Source organism: Staurois parvus, unplaced genomic scaffold (genome assembly GCF_062004578.1).
Source record: "Staurois parvus isolate SC_StPar_1 unplaced genomic scaffold, SC_StPar_1.0 ptg000249l, whole genome shotgun sequence".
In the NCBI taxonomy this organism is placed as follows: domain Eukaryota; kingdom Metazoa; phylum Chordata; class Amphibia; order Anura; family Ranidae; genus Staurois; species Staurois parvus.
This window is the reverse complement of record NW_028318045.1, coordinates 1639457-1662236: the sequence shown is the minus strand read 5'-3', so window position 1 is coordinate 1662236 and position 22780 is coordinate 1639457. Positions and strand designations below refer to the sequence as shown.

Here is a 22780-nt window from a genome sequence, read left to right as displayed (position 1 = left end):
CCTCCTACACCCGAACCAGCTGATCCTTGCTGATGTCTGGCTCCTGCATTTCTGCGAATGTGCCATCTGCCAGTCTGTTCCTGCACCTCTGCCAGTATGTTGTCTGCCAAGCTTTTCCTGCACTTCTGCCAGCACACCATCTGTCAGTTGCTCCTGCACTTCTGCCAGCGCACCATCCGCCAGTGACTCCTGCACTTCTGCCAGCGCACCATCCGCCAGTGACTCCTGCTCTTCTGCCAGTGTGCCATCTACCAGCTGCTCCTGCATTCCAGATGCACGTCAACATTCATCTGCAGAAGTCCTGCCGGGCACTCGTTCACCTGTGTTCCAGCACTCCCTGTTACTCTACCAGGGCCCCTGAGCCAGAGCTGTAAGGGAGGCCTTCCTCTGCACTGTAGGTTCTACCCCCAGGTACGTTACAAGGACTATGGTAAGAGACTGCAGGTGTAGTACAGGACTTGGTCAGAGACTGCAGGAGTAGTACAGGAGTGGGTCAGAGACTGCAAGCATAGTACAGAAGAGGGTCAGAGGCTGCAGGCGTAATACAGGAGAGGGTCTGAGGCTACAGGTGTAGTACAGGAGAGGTTCAGGGGCTGCAGGTATAGTACAGGAGAGGGCCAGAGTCTGAAGGCTTAGTACAGGAGAGCATTAGAAGCTGCATGAATAGTATAGGAGAGGGTCAGAGGCTGAAGGCATAGTAAAGGAGAGCATCAGAGGCTGCAGGCGTAGTACAGGAGACGGTCAGAGGCTGCAGGCGTAGTACAGGAGAGGGTCAGAGGCTGCAGGCGTAGTACAGGAGAGTGTTAGAGGCTGCATGCATAGTACAGGAGAGGGTCAGAGCCTGCAGGCATAGTACAGAAGAGCATCAGAGGCTGCGGGCGTAGTACAAGAGAGGGTCAGAGGCTGCAGGCATAGTACAGGAGACGGTCAGAGGCTGCAGGCGTAGTACAGGAGAGGGTCAGAAGCTGCAGGCATAGTACAGGAGATGGTCAGAGGCTGCAGGCGAAGTACAGGAGAGCGTCAGAGACTGCAGGCGTAGTACAGGAGAGTTTTAGGGGCTGCAGGCATAGTACAGGAGACATCCTGTATTATATTGACTCAATTTTTTTGTGATGGACATTATAGTCCATAATAATAGGTATGTTATCCTCCTGGGTTGTTTCTCTCTTTTTTTCTTCCAGAAGTATATCTCTATCCATATTACCCACCTCTATGATTTTTTGTGTTATCATACTTTCTGGATAACCCTTTTCTACAAATCTAGTTGCCAATCCTCCTGCTTGTTCCAAATAATCCTCATATTTTGTACAATTTCTCCTAACTCTTACCATCTGCCCTTTTGGTATATTGTACAACCAGGGCGGGTAATGGCAACTTCCAATTGGTATATATCCATTCCTATCGACGTTTTTAAAAAATGTTTTCGTAATAAATTTGCCTTCTACTATTGCTATATTGACATCCAAAAAGTTAATCTGATCCTTGCTGTGTTCCCATGTAAACTTTATATTTTTATTATTCACATTAAGTTTATCCAGAAACCTTATTAGTGATTTTTCCTCTCCTTCCCATATCACTATAACGTCATCAATGAACCTTTTGTAAACTTTCAGTTCTTCTGGACAATTATTAAACACTTCCATTTCTTCCCAACATGACATAAAAATATTCGCCACACTTGGTGCGTACCGTGCCCCCATAGCCACACCCCTTATTTGTTTGTAATATGTACCACTATACCAAAAATAGTTATGATCGAGGGAAAAATCCAAACATTCTAGTAAATATTTCCTTTGGGTCCATGTCAAGCCACTATATTCTCTAAGTCCCCAATCCACTGCTTTCATGGCATCATCATGCCCTATAATAGTATATAGTGATGTAACATCAGCACTGGCTATATATGTTCTATTATTTCCCTTATATGTATCTAAAATTTGTAGTAAATGTTTGGTGTCCCTCAGATATGCTTTGGTATTCTTAACCACTGGCTGTAGGAATTCGTCAATATATTCCCCCATCCTTGCTAATACTGATTCTATCCCATTAACAATGGGTCTGCCCGGTGGGTTCTCCATATTTTTATGTATTTTTGGGACAGTGTAGATTATTGGTATCCTACATAGGTCCGGTACTAAATATTTAGATTCTTTCTTGTTTAAGATCTTCTTATCTACTCTTTTCTTTACCAATGATTTTAATTCCTTTTTATATGTAATTGTCGGATCTTTCATTAAAATTTGGTAAGTGGATATGTCGTTAAGCTGAGTGGAAAGTTCCTTAACATAGTAGTCTTTTGACAGCACCACTATTCCACCCCCTTTATCTGCTGGTCTTACAACAATATCCTCCCGTTTGGAAAGCCTCTTAATCCCAATTTCCACTCCTATGTTCTTCTTAACTTTGGGAACACTTAATTTCTCTAGATCTTGGTTAACTAATTTTTTAAAAACTTCAATATGACTGTTATTACTAATCTGCGGATTAAAAACTGATTTATTTCTAAGATCAGTATGAGTAAAACTGCTACTCGGGGCACTATTTAGACAATTCTTTGCTCCCGGTAGTCCTAAAAAATACTTTTTCACATTTAATCTCCTAATGAATTTTTGAGCATCTATATATACTTTAAATTTATTCATGGATGCAGGGGGAGCATACTTCAAACCTCTATCTAATGCCATGAGTTCCTCTTTCGTTAATGTGGAGCCACTGAGGTTGAAAACTCCTTCTCCTATTGTTCTCTTTTTCTTTTGTTTTTTATATCCTGCCCTGCATCCCCTCCTTTTCCTGGGCTTTTCCTCTTCTCTCTCTCTGGGCTCCTCTCTTCTGGGTGTCTCTCTAAAAAATCCCCTTGTCTAAACTCCTGCCTTAATGGCTCAAATCTGTTATAGGTGTATACGGGACTCCTATATTCAAATCTTGGATAGTCCCATTGTCCATATGTATCCGGGCCCTCATATCTTGGTCCATAGGGTCTAGGCACATAGGGTCTGGGCTGATAGTTGTTAGGGTTAGGCCCTGGTTGATAATATGGTCTATTATTTGGATAGTATGGTCTATTGTTATATGGTGGGCCTTTCTTATTATTGGGTCCCCTATATCCACCGTTTCCATTTGGCTTAGGTTTGTATCCATTTTTTGGTGTCCTATAATTCTGAGTGTTATATCGCACTTGATTAGAATCTCTATCCTGATTCTTGTAAGTAGGTGTGGGATCGCTTTTATTTACCACTTTTTCTTTAACTGGGGTTGTGTTAGCCGACGCTAATTCAATCTCATTATCCTCTGATTGCCATTTAAATACTTGGTTTCTTTTCATATCATTAAGATCTCTCTGATATTTTTTAATTTTTCTGTACTTCACCTCTTGGTCCACCCTTTCTAGATCTTTATTGAGTCGATTGGTTAGATTTTGCATCTCTACTGTCTCTTTAAATGGTAGAGTTTTTTCTTTTATCTCACCTATTTGTTTATCTAAAGTTCTTAATTTCCTTTGTTTCCTTTTTAATAAGAACATGACTAGTTCAAGACCCTTTTCGTGGAAGAAATTGAACCACTCATCAACTGACTCTCCATCTGTTAATCCATCACAAATGGGTATATCCCATCTAATTCTTCTGGGCACTAATCGATCTTTTATATACTTTTCATGTGTCACTATGTCCCACCAAAGGGACACTTTTTTCTCCATTAGGTGGCCTAATTTCCGATATTGTGTTTCCAGGTCTCCCATTGGTCCCCCAATGCAGGCGTAGTACAGGAGAGTTTTAGGGGCTGCAGGCATAGTACAGGAGACGGTCAGAGGCTGCAGGCGTAGTACAGGAGAGGGTCAGAGGCTGCAGGCGTAGTACAGGAGAGGGTCAGAGGCTGCAGGCGTAGTACAGGAGATGGTCAGAGGCTGCAGGCGTAGTACAGGAGAGGGTCAGAGGCTGCAGGCGTAGTACAGGAGAGTGTTAGAGGCTGCAGGCATAGTACAGGAGAGGGTCAGAGCCTGCAGGCATAGTACAGAAGAGCATCAGAGGCTGCGGGCGTAGTACAAGAGAGGGTCAGAGGCTGTAGGCATAGTACAGGAGACGGTCAGAGGCTGCAGGCGTAGTACAGGAGAGGGTCAGAGGCTGCAGGCATAGTACAGGAGATGGTCAGAGGCTGCAGGCGAAGTACAGGAGAGCGTCAGAGACTGCAGGCGTAGTACAGGAGAGTTTTAGAGGCTGCAGGCATAGTACAGGAGACGGTCAGAGGCTGCAGGTGTAGTACAGGAGAGGGTCAGAGGCTGCAGGCGTTATACAGGAGAGTTTTAGAGGCTGCAGGCATAGTACAGGAGACGGTCAGAGGCTGCAGGCGTTGTACAGGAGACGGTCAGAGGCTGCAGGCGTAGTACAGGAGAGGGTCAGAGGCTGCAGGCGTAGTACAGGAGATGGTCAGAGGCTGCAGGTGTAGTACAGGAGAGGGTCAGAGGCTGCAGGCGTAGTACAAGAGAGTGTTAGAGGCTGCATGCATAGTACAAGAGAGGGTCAGAGGCTGCAGGCGTAGTACAGGAGAGGGTCAGAGGCTGCAGGCGTAGTACAGGAGAGGGTCAGAGGCTGCAGGCGTAGTACAGGAGAGGGTCAGAGGCTGCAGGCGTAGTACAGGAGAAGGTCAGAGGCTGCAGGCGTAGTACAGGAGAGGGTCAGAGGCTGCAGGCGTAGTACAGGAGAGGGTCAGAGGCTGCAAGCATAGTACAGGAGAGTGTTAGAGGCTGCATGCATAGTACGAGAGGGTCAGAGGCTGCAGGCGTAGTACAGGAGAGGGTCAGAGGCTGCAGGCGTAGTACAGGAGAGGGTCAGAGGCTGCAGGCGTAGTACAGGAGAGGGTCAGAGGCTGCAGGCGTAGTACAGGAGAAGGTCAGAGGCTGCAGGCGTAGTACAGGAGAGGGTCAGAGGCTGCAGGCGTACTACAGGAGAGGGTCAGAGGCTGCAAGCATAGTACAGGAGAGGGTCAGAGACTGCAAACGTACCACAGGAGAGGGTCAGAGGCTGCAGACGTACCACAGTAGAGGGTCCAAATTTAATAACTGTGCAAAGCTTGTCACCCAAAAAGGAGCAGGAGCTTCTATTTGGGGACAAGCATGCATAGGACAGCCCATTGAAGTGAATGGGCTGTCCTATGCGCAACATGCAGAAATGTGTGTCAATCTGTGTATGGTGACAGGTACTTACACTGAGCAATGCAGTTCACCAGTCCATTCTGTTCCCTGCTAAAAATTCTGAAGTGATCAATCCCCTGGTCCAGTTTGTCCTGTGTCTCATGATTTGGGGGAGACAGCTGCAGATAGTGCTTCGTGGCTCTGCACAAGCCTAGAGCAGTTAAAAAAAAAACTTTCCTGCTGCCATTTGCTATGCAGCAAGGGGGGCCGCAGCAGACTACGGACTATTTTTCATTTTCTGGCCCGGTGGATTAATCTCCAGTGCAGAGGCTCCTGTGAATTAAGCTAATGTCCCGACCTTTTCTACATCAATCTGCAGGGGCAATCTGGCTGATTGATACAAAAGTGGCCAGGAGTTTCATTCATCAATAAGAAACAGCGGCACTACAGATTAGTCCCTCTATTGAAAAAATAGTCCCCCTTCCCGCATAGCAAATGGCAACAGGAAAGTTTTTAATTTTTTTTACTGCCCTAGGCTCACACAGAATTACGAAGCACTATCTGCGGCTGTCCCTGCCCTGATCTCAGATTTCCATGACACTGGCCAGAACTGAGCAATGGCGGAACATCATTCAAAATATCAGGACTGTTCTGGGTAATCCATGACAGTTGGCAACTATGTATATGTATGTGAAACTGCTCTAGAAATGTGGGAAGGATTGCAAAAGGTGCATGAAAGAGCTAATCTCAGCAATAAACTGATTAGAAAACTACACTGAACCAAGCTGTTGAAATGCCATGATTTGCAAGATTAAATAAAGCACACTTTGGAAATGGTGGAATGCCTGAGAGAAACAGGAGAAGAAATAAAAGATTTTCATGTTGCAGCACTTTTACTTGGTGGTTTACCAGAATGTTATGAAACACTTGTAACAGCACTTTATGCACATCCAGATGATGAACTGACATTGCAATATGTATAGGGGAAGGGTGTGGATGAATATAAGCAAAAACAGTAAGCATTAATAGTGACGGTGAATAGTGACGGTGCTTCTGTCACAGAGTGTGCTTTAACCCCCGGTCACATTGGGTGTGATTTGGCTTGCGATTTGCTTGCCAGGTGACTTGCAAATCGTAGGCCAAGTCGCACCCTATTGTCCACTATAAGAGTTGTCATATTGGTGCAGTTCCGACTTGGTCAGAGCTGCACCGATTTCTAAAGTAGTGCAAGTACTACTTTTCATTCGATTTGCATAGACATCTGTGTCATATGTCTTGCAAATCGCAAGGAAATCGTCAGGTCACCCGATTTTGAAATCGTGCGACTTCACTGTAAGTTCCACGATTTCAAAATCGGCTTTGATGTGACCAGGGGCTTCTATCTCGCTATTGGATCTCTGATGAACGTGTTGAGCCTGTTTTATCTGAGCCTTACAAGACTATTGGCAGACCAACCCAAACACAGCGGGCCCAGAGGTGGTTTGGGAAGCCTTTAAGGCCTATGTCTGTGGCTACTATAAGACCACTATTGGCACGGTTTGCAGTCAATCTGAAGTGACACTGGCTGCTGCTGAGAACAGGTCTAGGGACTTGGAGACTAGGTTTGCAAATAGTGGTGACATGGGAGTGTATGGAGACCTGAAGGTGGCCCTGCGAGAGGTGATGCTTCTCCGGGCTGCTATGGTTAAAAAGCAGCTGTTACATCAATCTCAGAGGATTTTTGAGCAGGGGGAGAGGACTGGGCTACTATTGTCATGGCTATCCAAGGAATAATCTGCCTCCTCACATATTGCTGCTTTTAGAGATGCTGATGGCAGTTTACTGACTACTCCGGATGCCATCAATGCCTGCTTTGCGAACTATTACGCTAACTTATATTCCTCTGTCTCCGCTCATGATTCCGAGAGGCTGCATTCTTTTCTGGATGAGACTGAGTTTCCTGTTCTCTCTGCTGGCTTGTGACAGCTCCTTGATGCGTCTATTGCCCCTAAAGAGATTCAAAGGGCCCTGATGCAAAAAACCCCAGGAGACGATGGGTTACCCTCCGAATTATTTAAAACCTATAGTGACCCCCTGGTGGCAATGCTCCAGGGAGTCTTTATGACTGCTTTGGATAATGCCACCCTTCCGAAGTCTATGCTGAGAGCCATTATAGTAGTGGTGCCCAAGCCTGGTAAGGATCCAGAACTCTGTTCTTCATACTGGCCCATATCTCTTTTGAATGTGGATACAAACATTTTTGCTACGGTCTTGGCTACCCCACTTATTAAAGAAATCCTTTCCCTGGTTCATAGGGATCAAACAGGCTTTATGCGTGGTAAGGGGATTGACATAAATTTAAGGAGGTTATTTACTATTATTGCTTATACTGAAAAAGCTGGGGCCACGGGGGTGGTGGCCTCTCTAGACACCGAGAAAGCTTTAGAATCGATGGAGTGGGAATATTTATGGCTGTTTATGTGTAAATTTGATATTGGGCCAGTTTTCATTTCATGGGTTCAACTTCTTTTTTCTGCTCCTACTGCCAGAGTTCAGACCAATACTTTTTTTATCTGACTCTTTACTGCTCCGCTGAGGTACGAGACAGGGGCACCCTGGCAATTCAGCCCATGGCATTGCTCCTGAGAGCGTCTCCTCGGGTCCAGGGCATACTGGTTGAACCTCTCCTGTATTTGCAGGATGCCCACCAGTCAATGGCTGCAGCCTTAGATATTATGAATACTTTTGGTACCTATTCAGGGGTCAGAGTGAATTGGGATAAATCTGTACTGTATCCTTTAACACCCTCAGGACCCCCTCTGACGCTGCCGGACCTGCTTGTGTGGGTGTCCCACTTTAAATATCTAGGTTTTAAGATTCAAAGGGACTTAGCCACATACCTGACTGATAACCCTCATCCAGTCCTACACCAGCTTATACAAAAATGTTCGGTTTGGAAATCACTGCCGCTCACTCTGGTTGGTAAAGAGAATCTTATCAAGATGACTTATCTCCCCAAATTTCTGTATATATTTTGCCACACACTGGTGTCCATTAGTAATTATTTTTTTTAAATACTAGAACAGACTGTTACATCCTTTATATGGGCGGGATCCACTCAGAGAGAAGCTAAGACTACCCTGCAACTTCCCTTGTCTGGTGGGGGGTTGGCTATGCCTTGTTTTACAATGTCTTATTGGGCCGCAGTGCTGGTAACAGTACGGTGATGGTTAGCTCAAATTAAATCTGACCTGGCAGTTAACTTGGGAAGCTTTATTGGGGTCCTATTCAGAGCTTAGCAATCTAGTGTATAGAGGGCCTTGATATAGTCCTAATATCACCTCCCCCATGAAGGCCACTGTTCTGGTTTGGAGGCAGGTCACGGGTGCACTGGGTACTATTTCTCCTCACACTCCCCTTTGGGGAAACCCAAATTTGGCTCATTTGCAGTCTGGGCTAGCTATGGCATAAGGACTATGCGCAATATCATTCCTGAAGGCCATCTCCTCACCTTTGATGAGTTAAGAAGTCAATTCCACCTACCCTTCTGGATGTTCTTCTGGTTCTTACAGCTTTAGCATGCAGTGCGGGTGCAGTTCCCTAATTCTATCACTTTGGATTTTCATTCAGTGGAGAGACATTTAACTGCTCAAAATATACATAGACCATTGTCTTCTATATATCTTAGACTTGCAGCTGGAGATGAAAAATCCTCAAGCTTATATAATACAGTATGTGGTATTGTGACCTGCCTGCACTGACTAGTGAGGACTTAGAGGAAGGGCTCCAGCAATATCTTCCCCAAATGATTTCAGCCAGAGATCGCTTACTTCAACTCAAGTCCTTTCATAGAGTGTATTACACTGCTCAGAGACTGTCAGCCATTTACCGTACTGGTCAAACGAATTGTCCTAAATGTCAAGTGGAGGCGGGTAATTTCCTACATATGGTCTGCTCCTGTACTCACATTCAGAACTTTTGGGCAGCGGTGGTTGCGGACATAAATTGGATCAGTGCTCTTCCTATTACCCTAGGTTCTTTATTACTGTTGTTGGGCATTACTGATAATCTCCATGCTGCTTCTCACCAGAATCTGTTTTATTTTATGCTGCATACTATTCTAGGAAGACAATCCTCTCAAAGTGGAAGTTGGCGGACCCTCCGACAGTGTCAGCTCTAGAGTTCTATGATCAATACAGTCCTTCCTCTCTACCAGCTCACCTATATGGGTCGTAATTGCCTTAAAAAGTTTAGGAAAATATGATCAGCTTGGGTTGATGCTTGGAACCTTACTTTTGACTAGCTCAAGGCTTAACAAAGTTGAATCTAGGATCCAGCTAAAAAAGTTAGGAGCCAGTTTTCTTTTTTGAATAATGGCTTTATATTCGAGGGGACTGGAGCCGAGGTTTTGGGGTGCTGAGGTTTTTGATGTGTGTGTGGCATGCTGTGTGGCCTGGACTTTGCTCGCCTCTAGTGCCACATAGGGGACTGGCGATGAGAAGGGGTGGGCCACAGTATGCACGGATTGGCTGGTGTGAGAGGAGAGTGTGGGGGAGCCTTTCTGCACGGCAGTGGTGGGTCTGTGCAGTAAAGCATGCTTGTTATACTTACTGTGGAACCTAAGGGGATAATCTTCTTGTGCGCATTGTATAAAAATGCTGTTTGATCCTGACTTCTCTGATCCTCCCCTTGTTCCAGTGCCACCCTTCTTATCTCCTGACAAGACATATCGTGTGGAGATGCTCTGCACATGCTCAGTTTGGTGTGTATAGCTATAGAGGTTTTTTTTTCTTCAAAGAGTGCATGTGATCAGCACAGGGCCATTCAGTACTGTACAGACGGAGGTCAGGGGTTCTGCATCCTCCTAGAGCAGAAAGAAAACTCCTGTAAGCTTTAACCAGGGCTCTTCTGAACACTGGTAGAAGTCACAAGACTGCTCTAACTGCTGATGAGAAAAGGTGCCTAGCATTTTATATTTACTAAAATCATTGCATTTCCATGTTCTGTGTGCTGTGGGAGACCAGACAGTGAATGCAGGGTCCTGGGTTTAGTAACACTTTAAATGAGAATGACTATGCAAGTGTAAAAAAAATTAATCCATGTCATCAAAAAATTAAATGCATCGGCTGTTTAAAAGGAAAAATGACAAGAAAGGCCTTTCCAAAGCAGAGTAACAGCAGAACTAAAAAAAATCTCTGGACTTAATTCATTCAGATCTTTGTTGTCCAATAGAAAAATTCAAAAGAAACATGAACAATATTTGGCTCAAGTAAGCAACAAATTGGGCAAAATGCCAAGTGTATTGTGCACAGAAAATGGAACTGAATATATAGGTGTTAAGACACAAGCAGTTCTCAGAAAGCATGGCATAATATTTCAAACTACTGTACCATACAACCCAGAACAAAAGAGGGTTGCAGAAAGAATGAACCGCACTCTATGTGAGAGTGGAAGAACCATGCTGTTTGATGCAGATATGCCAACCACATACTGGGGGGAGGCAATTGTGACCACATGCTATCTCCAAAATCGCTACCAGAAAAATCAACTGAGAAAACTCCATATGAACTCTGGAATGGAAAGATCCCAAATTTTAACCATCTAAAGATTTTTGGAAGCAAAGCCTATGTGCACATCCCAAAAGAAAAATGTACACAATAGGATTCTTATGCAAATGAAGATGTACTTGTAGGGTACAGTGAATTTCAATAGGAATACAGAATTCCACACCAAAACACAAACAATGTAAATTAAATTCCACATCAGTGTCACTTGAAGATATGCAACAAAGTGACACAGAAATAGAAATTTATGTAGACAATCAAAATACTGCAAGAGAAGAAACCAGGCCACTAGAGGCTTCAATCAGGAAATCCACCAGAAGCAATAAAGGCATCCCAGCCAAACCTCTGTCCTATTTTGCTTGCTTAGCATTAAAACCAGAGCCAGATTCATGGAATGAGATGCAAAGACTTCCAACCTACAAGAAACAGATTTATAGAACTAAGATCCGAAGTGAGACTAATATAAGGAGCAGTTGTTGAATGAGGGTTTTGGAATACAGTGTTCCTGTATTATGTGCAACAACTACATCAATATTCAATATATATATTCAACCATTAGATGGCAGTATTTATAAGTTTACAGCTGCATCTATGGTAGGTTCTATGTCTTTCCTCTGAATAAAGTTTCCTGTTTTCCTTGTTGCAGTGAAACAGAAAAGTACGTGGACTGACCTTTGACTTGTGGGGGCAAATACAACCAACCAGCTTTTTCATGGCAATGACAGATTTCTATAGGATCAGGAAAGTATACCATGGTGCTGTATTGATTGGCGGGCTTGGTGAAAGGAGGATGCTGCCAAAAGAAATAATTTGGTCACATGACATCTCTGAGTGGCAAAGGAGGCTGCAAGTCCTGCAATTGAAGGTCTGAACAGGAAGCCAGTAACAATATAATGCCCAGTATGTGTGTGCAGGCTGTCAGTCCTTCTCTGATCAAGCCTCCCCTCTGATGATGTGCTTTTAGCACGAAAGGCCTTAGGAAGGAGGAGCTGTACAGAGCGTGACGTTTTATGCCACTGGAGTCACGAAGAGGCTCGGCGGCCATCTTTAAAGGGGTCAGTATTGCAATTTTTTGTAACTGATATATGATGCATACTGCCCTTTGTTTGTTTTATGCTTCAATAAATTTTTCCTGAAATACTACACTATTGGGCACCTGTTCTTTGAGCTCCTATGCGAGCTATTACATCTGCAGAAAATCCCTGTGATATCCAGTATCCAGAGAAGGGAGCCCTTTCCAAAGCAGAATACCTGTTCATGCTAAGGGGGACCTCTGGACCAGGCAGAATCTCACTACTCTCCAAGTCTTGATGATCAGATGGGCAGCCCACCACCTATCATTTATTACTACATGCGCTGTTAATATGCGCTTCCAGTGAGTGCGCATTTCTGCTATTTTGGTCGGCTGTTTATGCCAGCATTTGAAGTACTGAGATACCTACCTTATTAGGGTCTATTGCTATTCATTGAACTTTTATATATTTATTGATGGAACTTTTATATATTTATTGATGCTGTTTATGCCAGCATTTGAAGTACTGAGATACCTACCTTATTAGGGTCTATTGCTATTCATTGAACTTTTATATATTTATTGATGGAACTTATCTTAAGCGCTGTACTTCTTTGAATTTTGATGTTATTATGGAGGTGTTATGGTCACCTTTAGTGCAATAGCTGCTTCACATTCTGAGCGCTCACTATATACAGTGGGGCAAAAAAGTATTTAGTCAGCCACCAATTGTGCAAGTTCTCCCACTTAAAAAGATGAGAGAGGCCTGTAATTGGCATCATAGGTAGACCTCAACTATGAGAGACAAAATGAGAAAAAAAATCCAGACAATCACATTGGCTGATTTGGAAAGAATTTATTTGCAAATTATGGTGGAAAATAAGTATTTGGTCACCTACAAACAAGCAAGATTTATGGCTCTCACAGATCTGTACCTTCTTCTTTAAGAGGCTCCTCTGTCCTGCACTCATTACCTGTATCAATGGCACCTGTTTGAACTTGTTATCAGTATAAAAGACACCTGTCCACAACCTCAAACAGTCACACTCCAAACTCCACTATGGTAAAGACCAAAGAGCTGTCGAAGGACACCAGAAACAAAATTGTAGACCTGCACCAGGCTGGGTAGACTGAATCTGCAATAGGCAAGCAGCTTGGTGTGAACAAATCAACTGTGGGAGCAATAATTAGAAAATGGAAGACATACAAGACCACTGATAATCTCCCTCGATCTGGGGCTCCACGCAAGATCTCACCCCGTGGGGTCAAAATGATCACAAGAACGGTGAGGAAAAATCCCAGGACCACACAGGGGGACCTAGTGAATGACCTGCAGAGAGCTGGGATCAACGTAACAAAGGCTACCATAAGTAACACACTACTCAGATCCTTCAGTGCCAGACGTGTCCCCCTGTTTAAGCCAGTACATGTCCTGGCCCGTCTGAAATTTGCTAGAGAGCATTTGGATGATCCAGAAGAGGATTGGGAGAATGTCATATGGTCAGATGAAACCAAAATAGAACTGTTTGGTAGAAACACAACTCGTCATGTTTGGAGGAGAGAGAATGCTGACTTGCATCCAAAGAACACCATACTTACTGTGAAGCATGGGGGTGGCAACATCATGCTTTGGGGCTGTTTCTCCGTAAAGGGACCAGGACAACTAATCCATGTACAGGACAGAATGAATGGGGCCATGTATCGTGTGATTTTGAGTGCAAACCTCCTTCCATCAGCAAGGGCATTGAAGATGAAACGTGGCTGGGTCTTCCAACATGACAATGATCCCAAACATACCGCCCGGGCAACGAAGGAGTGGCTTTGTAAGAAGCATTTCAAGGTCCTGGAGTGGCCTAGCCAGTTTCCAGATCTCAACCCCATAGAAAACCTTTGGAGGGAGTTTAATGTCTGGGTTGCCCAGCGACAGCCCCAAAACATCACTGCTCTAGAGGAGATCTGCATGGAGGAATGGGCCAACATACCAGCAACAGTGTGTGCCAACCTTGTGAAGACTTACAGGAAACGTTTGACCTCTGTCATTGCCAACAAAGGATATATAACAAAGTATTGAGATGAACTTTTGATATTGACCAAATACTTATTTTCCACCATAATTTGCAAATAAATTCTTTCCAAATCAGCCAATGTGATTGTCTGGATTTTTTTTCTCATTTTGTCTCTCATAGTTGAGGTCTACCTATGATGCCAATTACAGGCCTCTCTCATCTTTTTAAGTGGGAGAACTTGCACAATTGGTGGCTGACTAAATACTTTTTTTCCCCACTGTAGCTTGTTATTTAGTAACAATATAATGCCCAGCATGTGTGTGCAGGCTGTCAGTCCTTCTCTGATCAATTTTTGAATGGTGAAGCATCTCCACTTCAAGCTACCAGCAGCAAATATCTTATTGGTACTGACCCAGGAACAAATGCCCCCCCCCCAACCCATTTTTCCTCTACTTACACATGCATGGACAGCATAAAAGCAAATAATATAATAACAGAAGCAGTGTGATAAAGCAATGCAGGCATTTGGAAAGACATACAGTACATGAATTACAAGCAAACAATCCAGCTGGTTGGATGCTGGTGGTAAGTAATATATCTATAAAGAAAGATGAGGAAAAGGATGATATACAAAGACTAGAGAGGCAACAAAACTAATGTGACACAAATATAGAGGTGATGGCAGATACTGGCAGTAAAAGAAGGTTATGAGAATGTAAAGGGTTGCAGGATCATAAACACACAAATGGAATGAGGAAGGAGAATAAATCAAATGGAATAATGATAAATATATATAAATAGGGAGAGAGAGAAGTTATAATAAAATATAGCAATGATAAGAGGGACTGGGGGACAGAAGGGACTGGCAGACAGGGATATGAATGAAAGATATGATAATGGCAATAAAGAGAAGATGTATAGAGAAGGATAATGTACCAAGAAGAGATGGAATGATAAACAGCATAGAGAAGGTTGATAAAGATAAGGATACAAAACCTGAATGTAACAAAAGAGTGTTGCAGGGAAAAAGATCACTTATAGAAGGATGGAAAAAATAGAGAAAGGAATAGAGAAAGAGGAATAGAGATAGAGGAATGGTGGTATACATATAGAAGAATGCCGGAGGAGAGGGGGTGGATATAGAAAGCTGTAGATAAAAAAGTAGGAGATGGAAATAGAAGTATGAATTTGGAAGAAAATATGTATATATACAGATAGATGGAGGAAGAGAGGGATGGAGATAAAAAGATAGATTAGGAGGAAAATAAGAGATACAGATAGAGGAAGAGAGGAATGGAGACAGAAGGATTTAGATGGAAAAGTAGGAATGGAGAAATAAGAAAAATATGAAGAGGTGGGAGTTTGAGGTAGAAGAATGGAAATAGATAAATAAGAAGAGGATGGAAATAGAAAAAAGATTAAAAAAGTCAAGGAGATATAAGAATGGAGATGAAGAAGCAGGGGGCAGACATGGACAGATGGAGAGGAAGATGTGGGGGATAGAGATGGAAGGTTGGACATGAAGAAGTGGCATGGACCATGTTGGATGTAAATTGATAACTAAGGATTCTGATAGAAGGATGGAGATGAAGAAAAAGGAGATGGCAGATAGGAGGGAGATAAAGAACTTGAGGGTTGTAATAAAAGATTGAAAATGCAGTTGTTGAAGATGCAGATAGAAGGATGGAGATGAGAAGCTAAAGGGTAGAGATAGAAGGCTGGAGACAGAAAGATTAAGATGAAGAAGGAAAAGACACAGTGATAAAGAAGAAGGGGATGAAATCAAAAGTATGGAGCTAAAAAAAGAGAAGATTTAAGATAAAGAAGGGGGGATGGAGATAAAAAAGTGAAAATTTGAGATAGAGGATGATTATGAAAAAGTGAAGAGGTGAAGATAAAAGGATGGGCTTGAAGAATAAGGGGTTGGAGGTAAGGAACTGGGGTTGGAGATGAAGATGTAAGGATAAAGGCAAAAGGGTAGAGTTGGAGGAAAAGAGTGATTGAGATAGATGGAAGGACTGACATACAGTCAGGAAATGGAAGAGACTAAAATAGGCAGGAGAGATTAAAGATGGACAGAGATGGAAAGATGGAGCTAGAGTATATACAGATATGGAAGGAGGGAGGAAAGGCTAGAGATGGAAGTATGGAGCTATATAGAAACATCGGAGGAAGGAAAGGGTGGAGATGGAAGGCTAGAACTCTATACACAGATAGAAGGGTGCCTGGATTTGGTGGAAAGACCAAAAGATGGAAGAAATTAAAAGGCCTAAGCCAGAGCAAGATGGAAGCCAGGGGCGAATAGAGTTGGACGCTGATTTGCACACAACTAAAAGGAAAGGGATTCATCCAGAGAATTTACAGAGATGAAAGGAGGGAGGCCAGTAGATGAAATAAAGAACCTATACACAGGAATGGAAGGAGTAGGAGAAAGCTGGAGGAAGGACAGAGCTATTCTCAGAGGTGAAAGTAGGGGAGGTTGGAGTTGGGGGTGAAGGACTGCTGTACATGAATGGAAGGATAGAAATATACACAGAGATGAAAGGATGGAACTTTGACCAAGTATGGAATGATGATGAAGATAATAGGATGGAGAGAGGAATGGAGATGAAAGGATGGGGCTCTGTAAATAGATTGAAGGAAGGAGGAAGAGGTGGAGATGGGAAGAAGAAAGTGGGAGGGATGGAAGGAAAGATGGAAAAGGAAGAAGGTACAGGTATGGAAGGAAAGATGGAAATGGAAGGAGGTACAGGTATGGAAGGATGGAAGGAGGTATAGCAATGGAAGGAACAAGTTCTGTAGGTGTAGAAGGAGGGTTCAAAATGGAAGGATGAGGGGAAGTGTGGAGATGAAAGCATGGAGCTCTGTACAAGGATGGAAGGATGGAGGGTGGAATGGAGATGAAACTATGGAACTATGTACAGGAATAGAAAGATGGAGGGAGGGGTGGAGATGGAAGGATGAGGGGAATTAAGGCAATGGAAGGATAGAGGGAAGAATGGAGGTACAAGAATGACGCTTTGTACAAGGAAGAAAGGATAGAGGAAGGAATGGAGATGAAACTATGGAACTATGTACAGGGATGGAAGGATAAAGGGAGGAAAGGATGGAGATGGAGGTGGAAGGATGGATATGGAAAGATAGAGCTCTGTACAGGGATGGAATTATGGAGGGAGGGATGGAGATGGAAGGATGGTGGGAGGGATGAAGATGGCAGGATGGAGCTGTGTACAGGGATGGAAGGATGGAGGGAGGGTTGCAGATGGAAGGATGGGATTTTGTACAGGGATGAAAGAATGGAGGGAGGGTTGGAGATAAAAGGATAGAGTGAGGGATGGAGATGGAGGGACGGAAGGAGAAATGGAGATGGAAGAATGGAGGGATAAGAATGGTAGGAGGAATGGAAATGGAAAAATGGATAGTTTAATGGAGATGGAAGGATGGAGATCTGTACTGGAATGGAAGGTTGGAGGGACAGTTGGAGATGGAAGGATGGTGTGAGGGATGGAGATGGAAAGAGGGAGGGAGTAGTGAATATGGAAGGAGGGAGGGAGGAGTGGAGATAGAAGGAGGGAGGGATGGAGATGGAAGGATGGATGCAGTGATGGAGATGAAGGGAGGGATGGAGATTGATTGAGGGAGGGATGAACATGGAATGAGGGAGGGAAGGATGGAGATGGAATGATGGAAAGGGAGGGATAGAGGATGGGCTGGAGATGGAAGGATGGATGAAGATGGAAGGGAGGAGGAAGAGATGGAGATGGAAGGATGGAGGAAGGGATGGAGCTCTGTACAGGGATAGAAGGAAGGATGGAGGGAGGGATATAGATGGAAGGAGGCAGAGAGGGATGGAGATGGAATGATGGAGGGAGGAATGGAAAAGGAATGATGGATGGAGATGGAAGGAATGGAGATGGAAGGATGCAGCACTGTACAGGGATGAAGGAAGGTTGAAGGGAGGGATAGAGAAGGAAAGAGGGAAGGATGGAGATGGAATGATGGAGGAAGGGATGGAGATGGAAGGATTGAGCTCTGTACAGTGATGGAAGGAAGGATGGAGGCAGGAATTGAGATGGAAGATGGAGGAAGGGATGGAGATGGAAGGATGGATGGAGGGAGGGCTGGAGAAGGAAGGAGGGAGGGATGGAGATGGAAGGGTGGAGGAAGAGATGGAGATGGAAGGATGGATGGATATGGCAGGGTGGAGGAAGGGATGGAGATGGAAGATGGAGAAAGGGATGGAGATGGAAGGATGGATGTAGATGGAAGGGTGGAGGAAGGGATGGAGATGGAAGGATGGAGCTCTGTACAGGGATGGAAGGAAGGATGGAGGGAGGGATGGATGGAGATGGAAGGATGGATGGAGATGGAAGGGAGGAGGAAGGGATGGAGATGGAAGGGTGGAGGAAGGAATGGAGATGGAAGGATGGAGCTCTCTACAGGGATGGACAGAAGGATGGAGATGGAAGGGTGGAGGAAGAGATGGAGGGATGGATGGAGATGGAAGGGTGGAGGAAGGGATGGAGATAGAAGGATGGAGCTCTGTACAGGGATGGAAGGAAGGATGAACATAGAAGGGTGGAGGAAGGGATGGAGATGGAGGGATGGATGGAGATGGAAGGGTGGAGGAAGGGATGGAGATGGAAGGATGAAGCTCTGTACAGGGATGGAAGGAAGGATGGAGGGCGGGATGGAGATGGAAGGATGGAGGAAGGGATGGAGATGGAAGGATGGAGCTCTGTACAGGGATGGAAGGAAGGATGGAGGGTGGGATGGAGATGGAAGGATGGAGCTCTGTACAGGGATGGAAGGAAGGATGGAGGGCGGGATGGAGATGAAGGGATGGATGGAGATGGAGGAAGGGATGGAGATGGAAGGATGGAGCTCTGTACAGGGAAGGAAGGATGGAGGGAGGAATGGAGATGGAGGGAGGGATGGAGATGGAAGGATGGAGGAAGGGATGGAGATGGAAGGATGGAGCTCTGTACAGGGATGGAAGGAAGGATGGAGGGCGGGATGGAGATGAAGGGATGGATGGAGATGGAGGAAGGGATGGAGATGGAAGGATGGAGCTCTGTACAGGGAAGGAAGGATGGAGGGAGGAATGGAGATGGAGGGAGGGATGGAGATGGAAGGATGGAGGAAGGGATGGAGATGGAAGGATGGAGCTCTGTACAGGGATGGAAGGAAGGATGGAGGGCGGGATGGAGATGAAGGGATGAATGGAGATGGAGGAAGGGATGGAAGGATGGAGCTCTGTACAGGGATGGAAGGAAGGATGGAGATGGAAGGATGGAGCTCTGTACAGGGATGGAAGGAAGGATGGAGGGAGGGATGGAGATGGAAGGGATAGAGATGGAAGGATGGAGCTCTGTACAGGGATGGAAGGAAGGATGGAGGGAGGGAGGGATGGAGATGAAGGCGGTCCCCGGTGGTGGGAGGGAGGTGGTTGAGGCAGGCAGGGAGGGGGAGAAGCGGCTGCTGCTGCTAGAAGTCCGGGGGATGCAGTGAGCGGAGCAGGCAGAGCTGTGTGAGCTCTGGTCGGGGAAGCCTCGCTCCTCTCCAGCCCGGCGCCTCTCTCCTCCAGGCCGGCTCTTCTCTCCTCCTCCCGCCGGCTCTCCGTGGTGCTGAAATCTGGGCCGGTCCCCGGGCGGGCCCTGCTACAAGCCGGCTCTGCAGGAGAAGTGGCAGGCTGTGTGTGCGGAGCAGGCCTGCTCGGTGACCGTCTGAACCGCCGGCAGCAGGAGAACCCCGGAGCTGTACTGCAGAGCTCGGTTCTGGAAGGACGTCACTCCAAAGGCTGGCATGCCTGGCAGCACCCTGCACCCCACACAGGCACCACAGCAATCTGCACCCCCTCAGTGGGCACACTGACACCCACAGTAATTGCACCGGTGCTGCAGGGACCATCTCTTCCCAGAGACCGGTTAAAACTTTGGCGACAGCCTGTCTGGTGGGATCACTCTGCACCCTGAGGAAGGACCATAGGGACAGCTCTGATCTAGAGATGACTCTCTTGTCTTTGTGAGAAACACCCTGAGCAGATTATTTGTGAAAGACACCTCAGGAAATGACCAAGACCCCAAAACTGCAGGGGCACCCCACTTTCCAGAGTCCCTCAAAGTTTGCTGAAATGGCTTGTTGGTGAGTCCTTCCAAAGAAGACTCAGGCCCCCTATCCTGGAGAAGCTCACCTGCTGAATTGGATGAGACCTCAAAAAGTGGACCCTGTTTGTGAGATCCCAAGGCCGCAGGGGTATTCCTCCTTGTAGAACTAAGATTTTGGTATTGGTGAGACCATCACAGCGCTCCTTCAGGAATATTGATACTCTCTGGAACCCCCCACTCACCCACCCTTTTGTTTCAGAGAGATCTACAAGAAGCTGATCTGTCTTTGTGAGACTGCTGGGTTAAAGGCACTTAAGAGCTCCTCACACTTTCATGGAATTGTGGACTGGTGGTAAAGCCTCCAGGGAGGGTTCAGCCTAGCCAGAGCCCCTCTTATCGTCCTGTCTATGTTTACCTTATAGGAAATGGACTGTTTGTTACATGCCATGAGAGGACATTGTTTTATGGAGAGCCTCTTTCAGCTAAGTAACTTGCCACGTTGGTGACACAAGCTTTTCTCCATCAAAGGAAAAGGGACAACCAAAAGGGTCCTAGGAAGGAAATTCAGGGTCACACAGGTAATTCAAACCCGTACATCACTAAAAAATATATCAGTGAGACCTTTGTTGTTTCCAGCCTTTGCTACGATGCCTAAAAGAAAATTTAGCATGCACCCTTACGTCTCATAATTCCTCCTTGCTAAGCCATCCCAATGTTCTTCATGTGCAGAGAGACTTTACCTTTGACTTCCCCTGAGACTTCCCATTCTTGAGAATCATCCTGTACAGCTGCCAACCTATTGCCTAACACTCTTGCATCAGGACCAGAGGCATTGTCACTGCTTTTGATTTTCTCATCTAGATCCTGAAGAACTTTCTCCAAGGACAAGTGTGGTTTAGTCAATCCCCCTGAGATCTATCAACATGGCAATGTCCGTCCCTCCAGATACAGGCACCTAGCACCTGGACAGCATACAGTCACCAGAGGACCTTCTCTCAGCAGATTAAAACAAGGTAAGAGAAAGTCTTTGCTTCTAAGGAATGTGTGGGATCTAGTCATGTAGAACAATAGGCGCCGGCATTCTGGGACCTGTAGGTGCCTAATAGAGAACTACAGGTTGCCTCAGTCTGTCTCAGGATAATAGATACTTGGACAACCCCAGCTGCCATCTGTCTCTGGATTTCATCCAGTTTAAAAGATTTGCACATTCTATTTTGCAGAATATGCACTGATCAAATGTCACCACGGCTGTTTTTGTTCATCCAGAGCATGTTTGTCCAGAGATGTATGCCAAGACCTAACTTTCTTCATCTTGACCCATGGCAGCCTTCTTTGGCCAAGAGCAGCCTCTTGTAAAACAGGATTAAAATGTATCTGAGTTATTTCCCAGTCATCCCAAATCCTATGATGCTCAGAAATAAAAAAAAGAACCAGTTGTGTTGCCTCAGATGCAGAGTCTGAGGTCCTTTTTAGACTCCTGAAACATATTTATTAAGAATTGTTATTTATGTTATATCTGACAGTTCTTTGAGTTCCTAAATGTCAAAGGTTCAAACATCATGTACAACTGATTGCTCTACACAACCTTCCCCTTTACAGCTCTTATGTCTTTTGCATGACATTTAACAAGTTAAATCAATCATTCTTTGGTTCTCCTGGTAGTACTAGGCACAATCTATGTCTTTTTTTTATTACTATCATGCCTTATATGTGAATGTTTTCTGTAGGAAAATAATATAGCAGAAAGTAAGAGTTGGTGTGGGTAGTGGCAGTTTCTGTATCGTATTGTTCGGTCATTGTACTCCCAAGTGCTTTGATATTTGTAGTATAAATACTTGTAAATATTTAATAGTTTACACATTGGTGTGAGCACAGGTGTGCAGATAATTCTTCAATTTTGGTTCCTTAGCAATAGTATCCATTTTGTGCCAATCATGGTGACACTGTATCAACACTTAACAGCTGTTGCTAAGTTTGAACTACACTCAAATTTATCACATCGGCAGCGGTCTAATGACTTGGCGTCTTTCAGGCTAAGGCGTATGGAGTTTGGATTCTATGATAATTATAACTCCAAGATATTAATAGTCAGGGTGCTTGTTTTAGATGGATTGCAGTAGTGATTTCCTATTGCTGCCAGTGGAAGTCGATGAGCCGTGGCTTCAAAAAAGTGCCCACTGGCATCTAGACTGGACTGAGCAGCTTGGGAATTCTACTATCTGCTGCAGGGTTAGTAACGTTAACCTGCAATGCTGGGGTTCTGGGTTGGGCTCCCACCTAGAACACCATCTGCATTACGTGTGTCAAAATGACTCTAGAGTCTGCATGGAGACACACACACACACATATATATATATATATAAACACATAAATCATGTCTGCGTTTACATACAAAGGGCTTATTTCATGGGTCCCTGGATAATATACGTTTGTATTGAACAAATAATAATAATTAAGACTTCTTGAGTATTTTTTTTGTTTGCTGCATTAGCTACCTGCTTCCTGGGATTTGCACAGTCCTGATCATATATATATATATATATTTTTTTTTTTTTGGTGTGTGTGTATATAGCCATTCCCTTTACCCAACAATAGACTACCTGTAATATTCTCATGTATAAGTCAGTTGTTTAATGCACTTGAAATGTATATCTTTTCTCTCTGTGCCAGTGGAAGCGTAGTTATTTTAGCACCTTGAAAAGAATCTGCTGTGATTGATATCAGGGGAGCTGCTATTGCTAACTGATTTTTGAAGGCAATGGTTCCAGGGATGTTTTTCTCCTCCTAGTCTGTCACTGGCTTGAAGCAAGTATATGCACTTTGGGCATCTTGACAGTTCACTAGCTACATGCTTGTTTCAAGTCAGTGACTCAGTAAGTAGTCAGGCAATGGTAAGGATTACAGCTCTGGAGTCTACACCTGCAAAAACCAGTAGATAATGGGAGCGCTCTTATTTTTAACATAAGTTACATTTAAAGGTGCATTAG

General features: G+C 44.7%; 1 protein-coding gene across 1 annotated transcript in view; it reads left to right on the top strand.

The window, feature by feature from the left end:
- Positions 1-19160: 19160 nt before the first annotated feature.
- The window catches only part of LARGE1 (LARGE xylosyl- and glucuronyltransferase 1), a 580120-nt gene continuing 576500 nt past the window's right edge, over positions 19161-22780 (top strand). The window contains exons 1-2 of the mRNA XM_089680649.1: positions 19161-20371; positions 20655-20806. The gene's annotated coding sequence lies outside the window, so the exon portion shown is untranslated. The remainder of the gene's footprint in view (positions 20372-20654; positions 20807-22780) is intronic.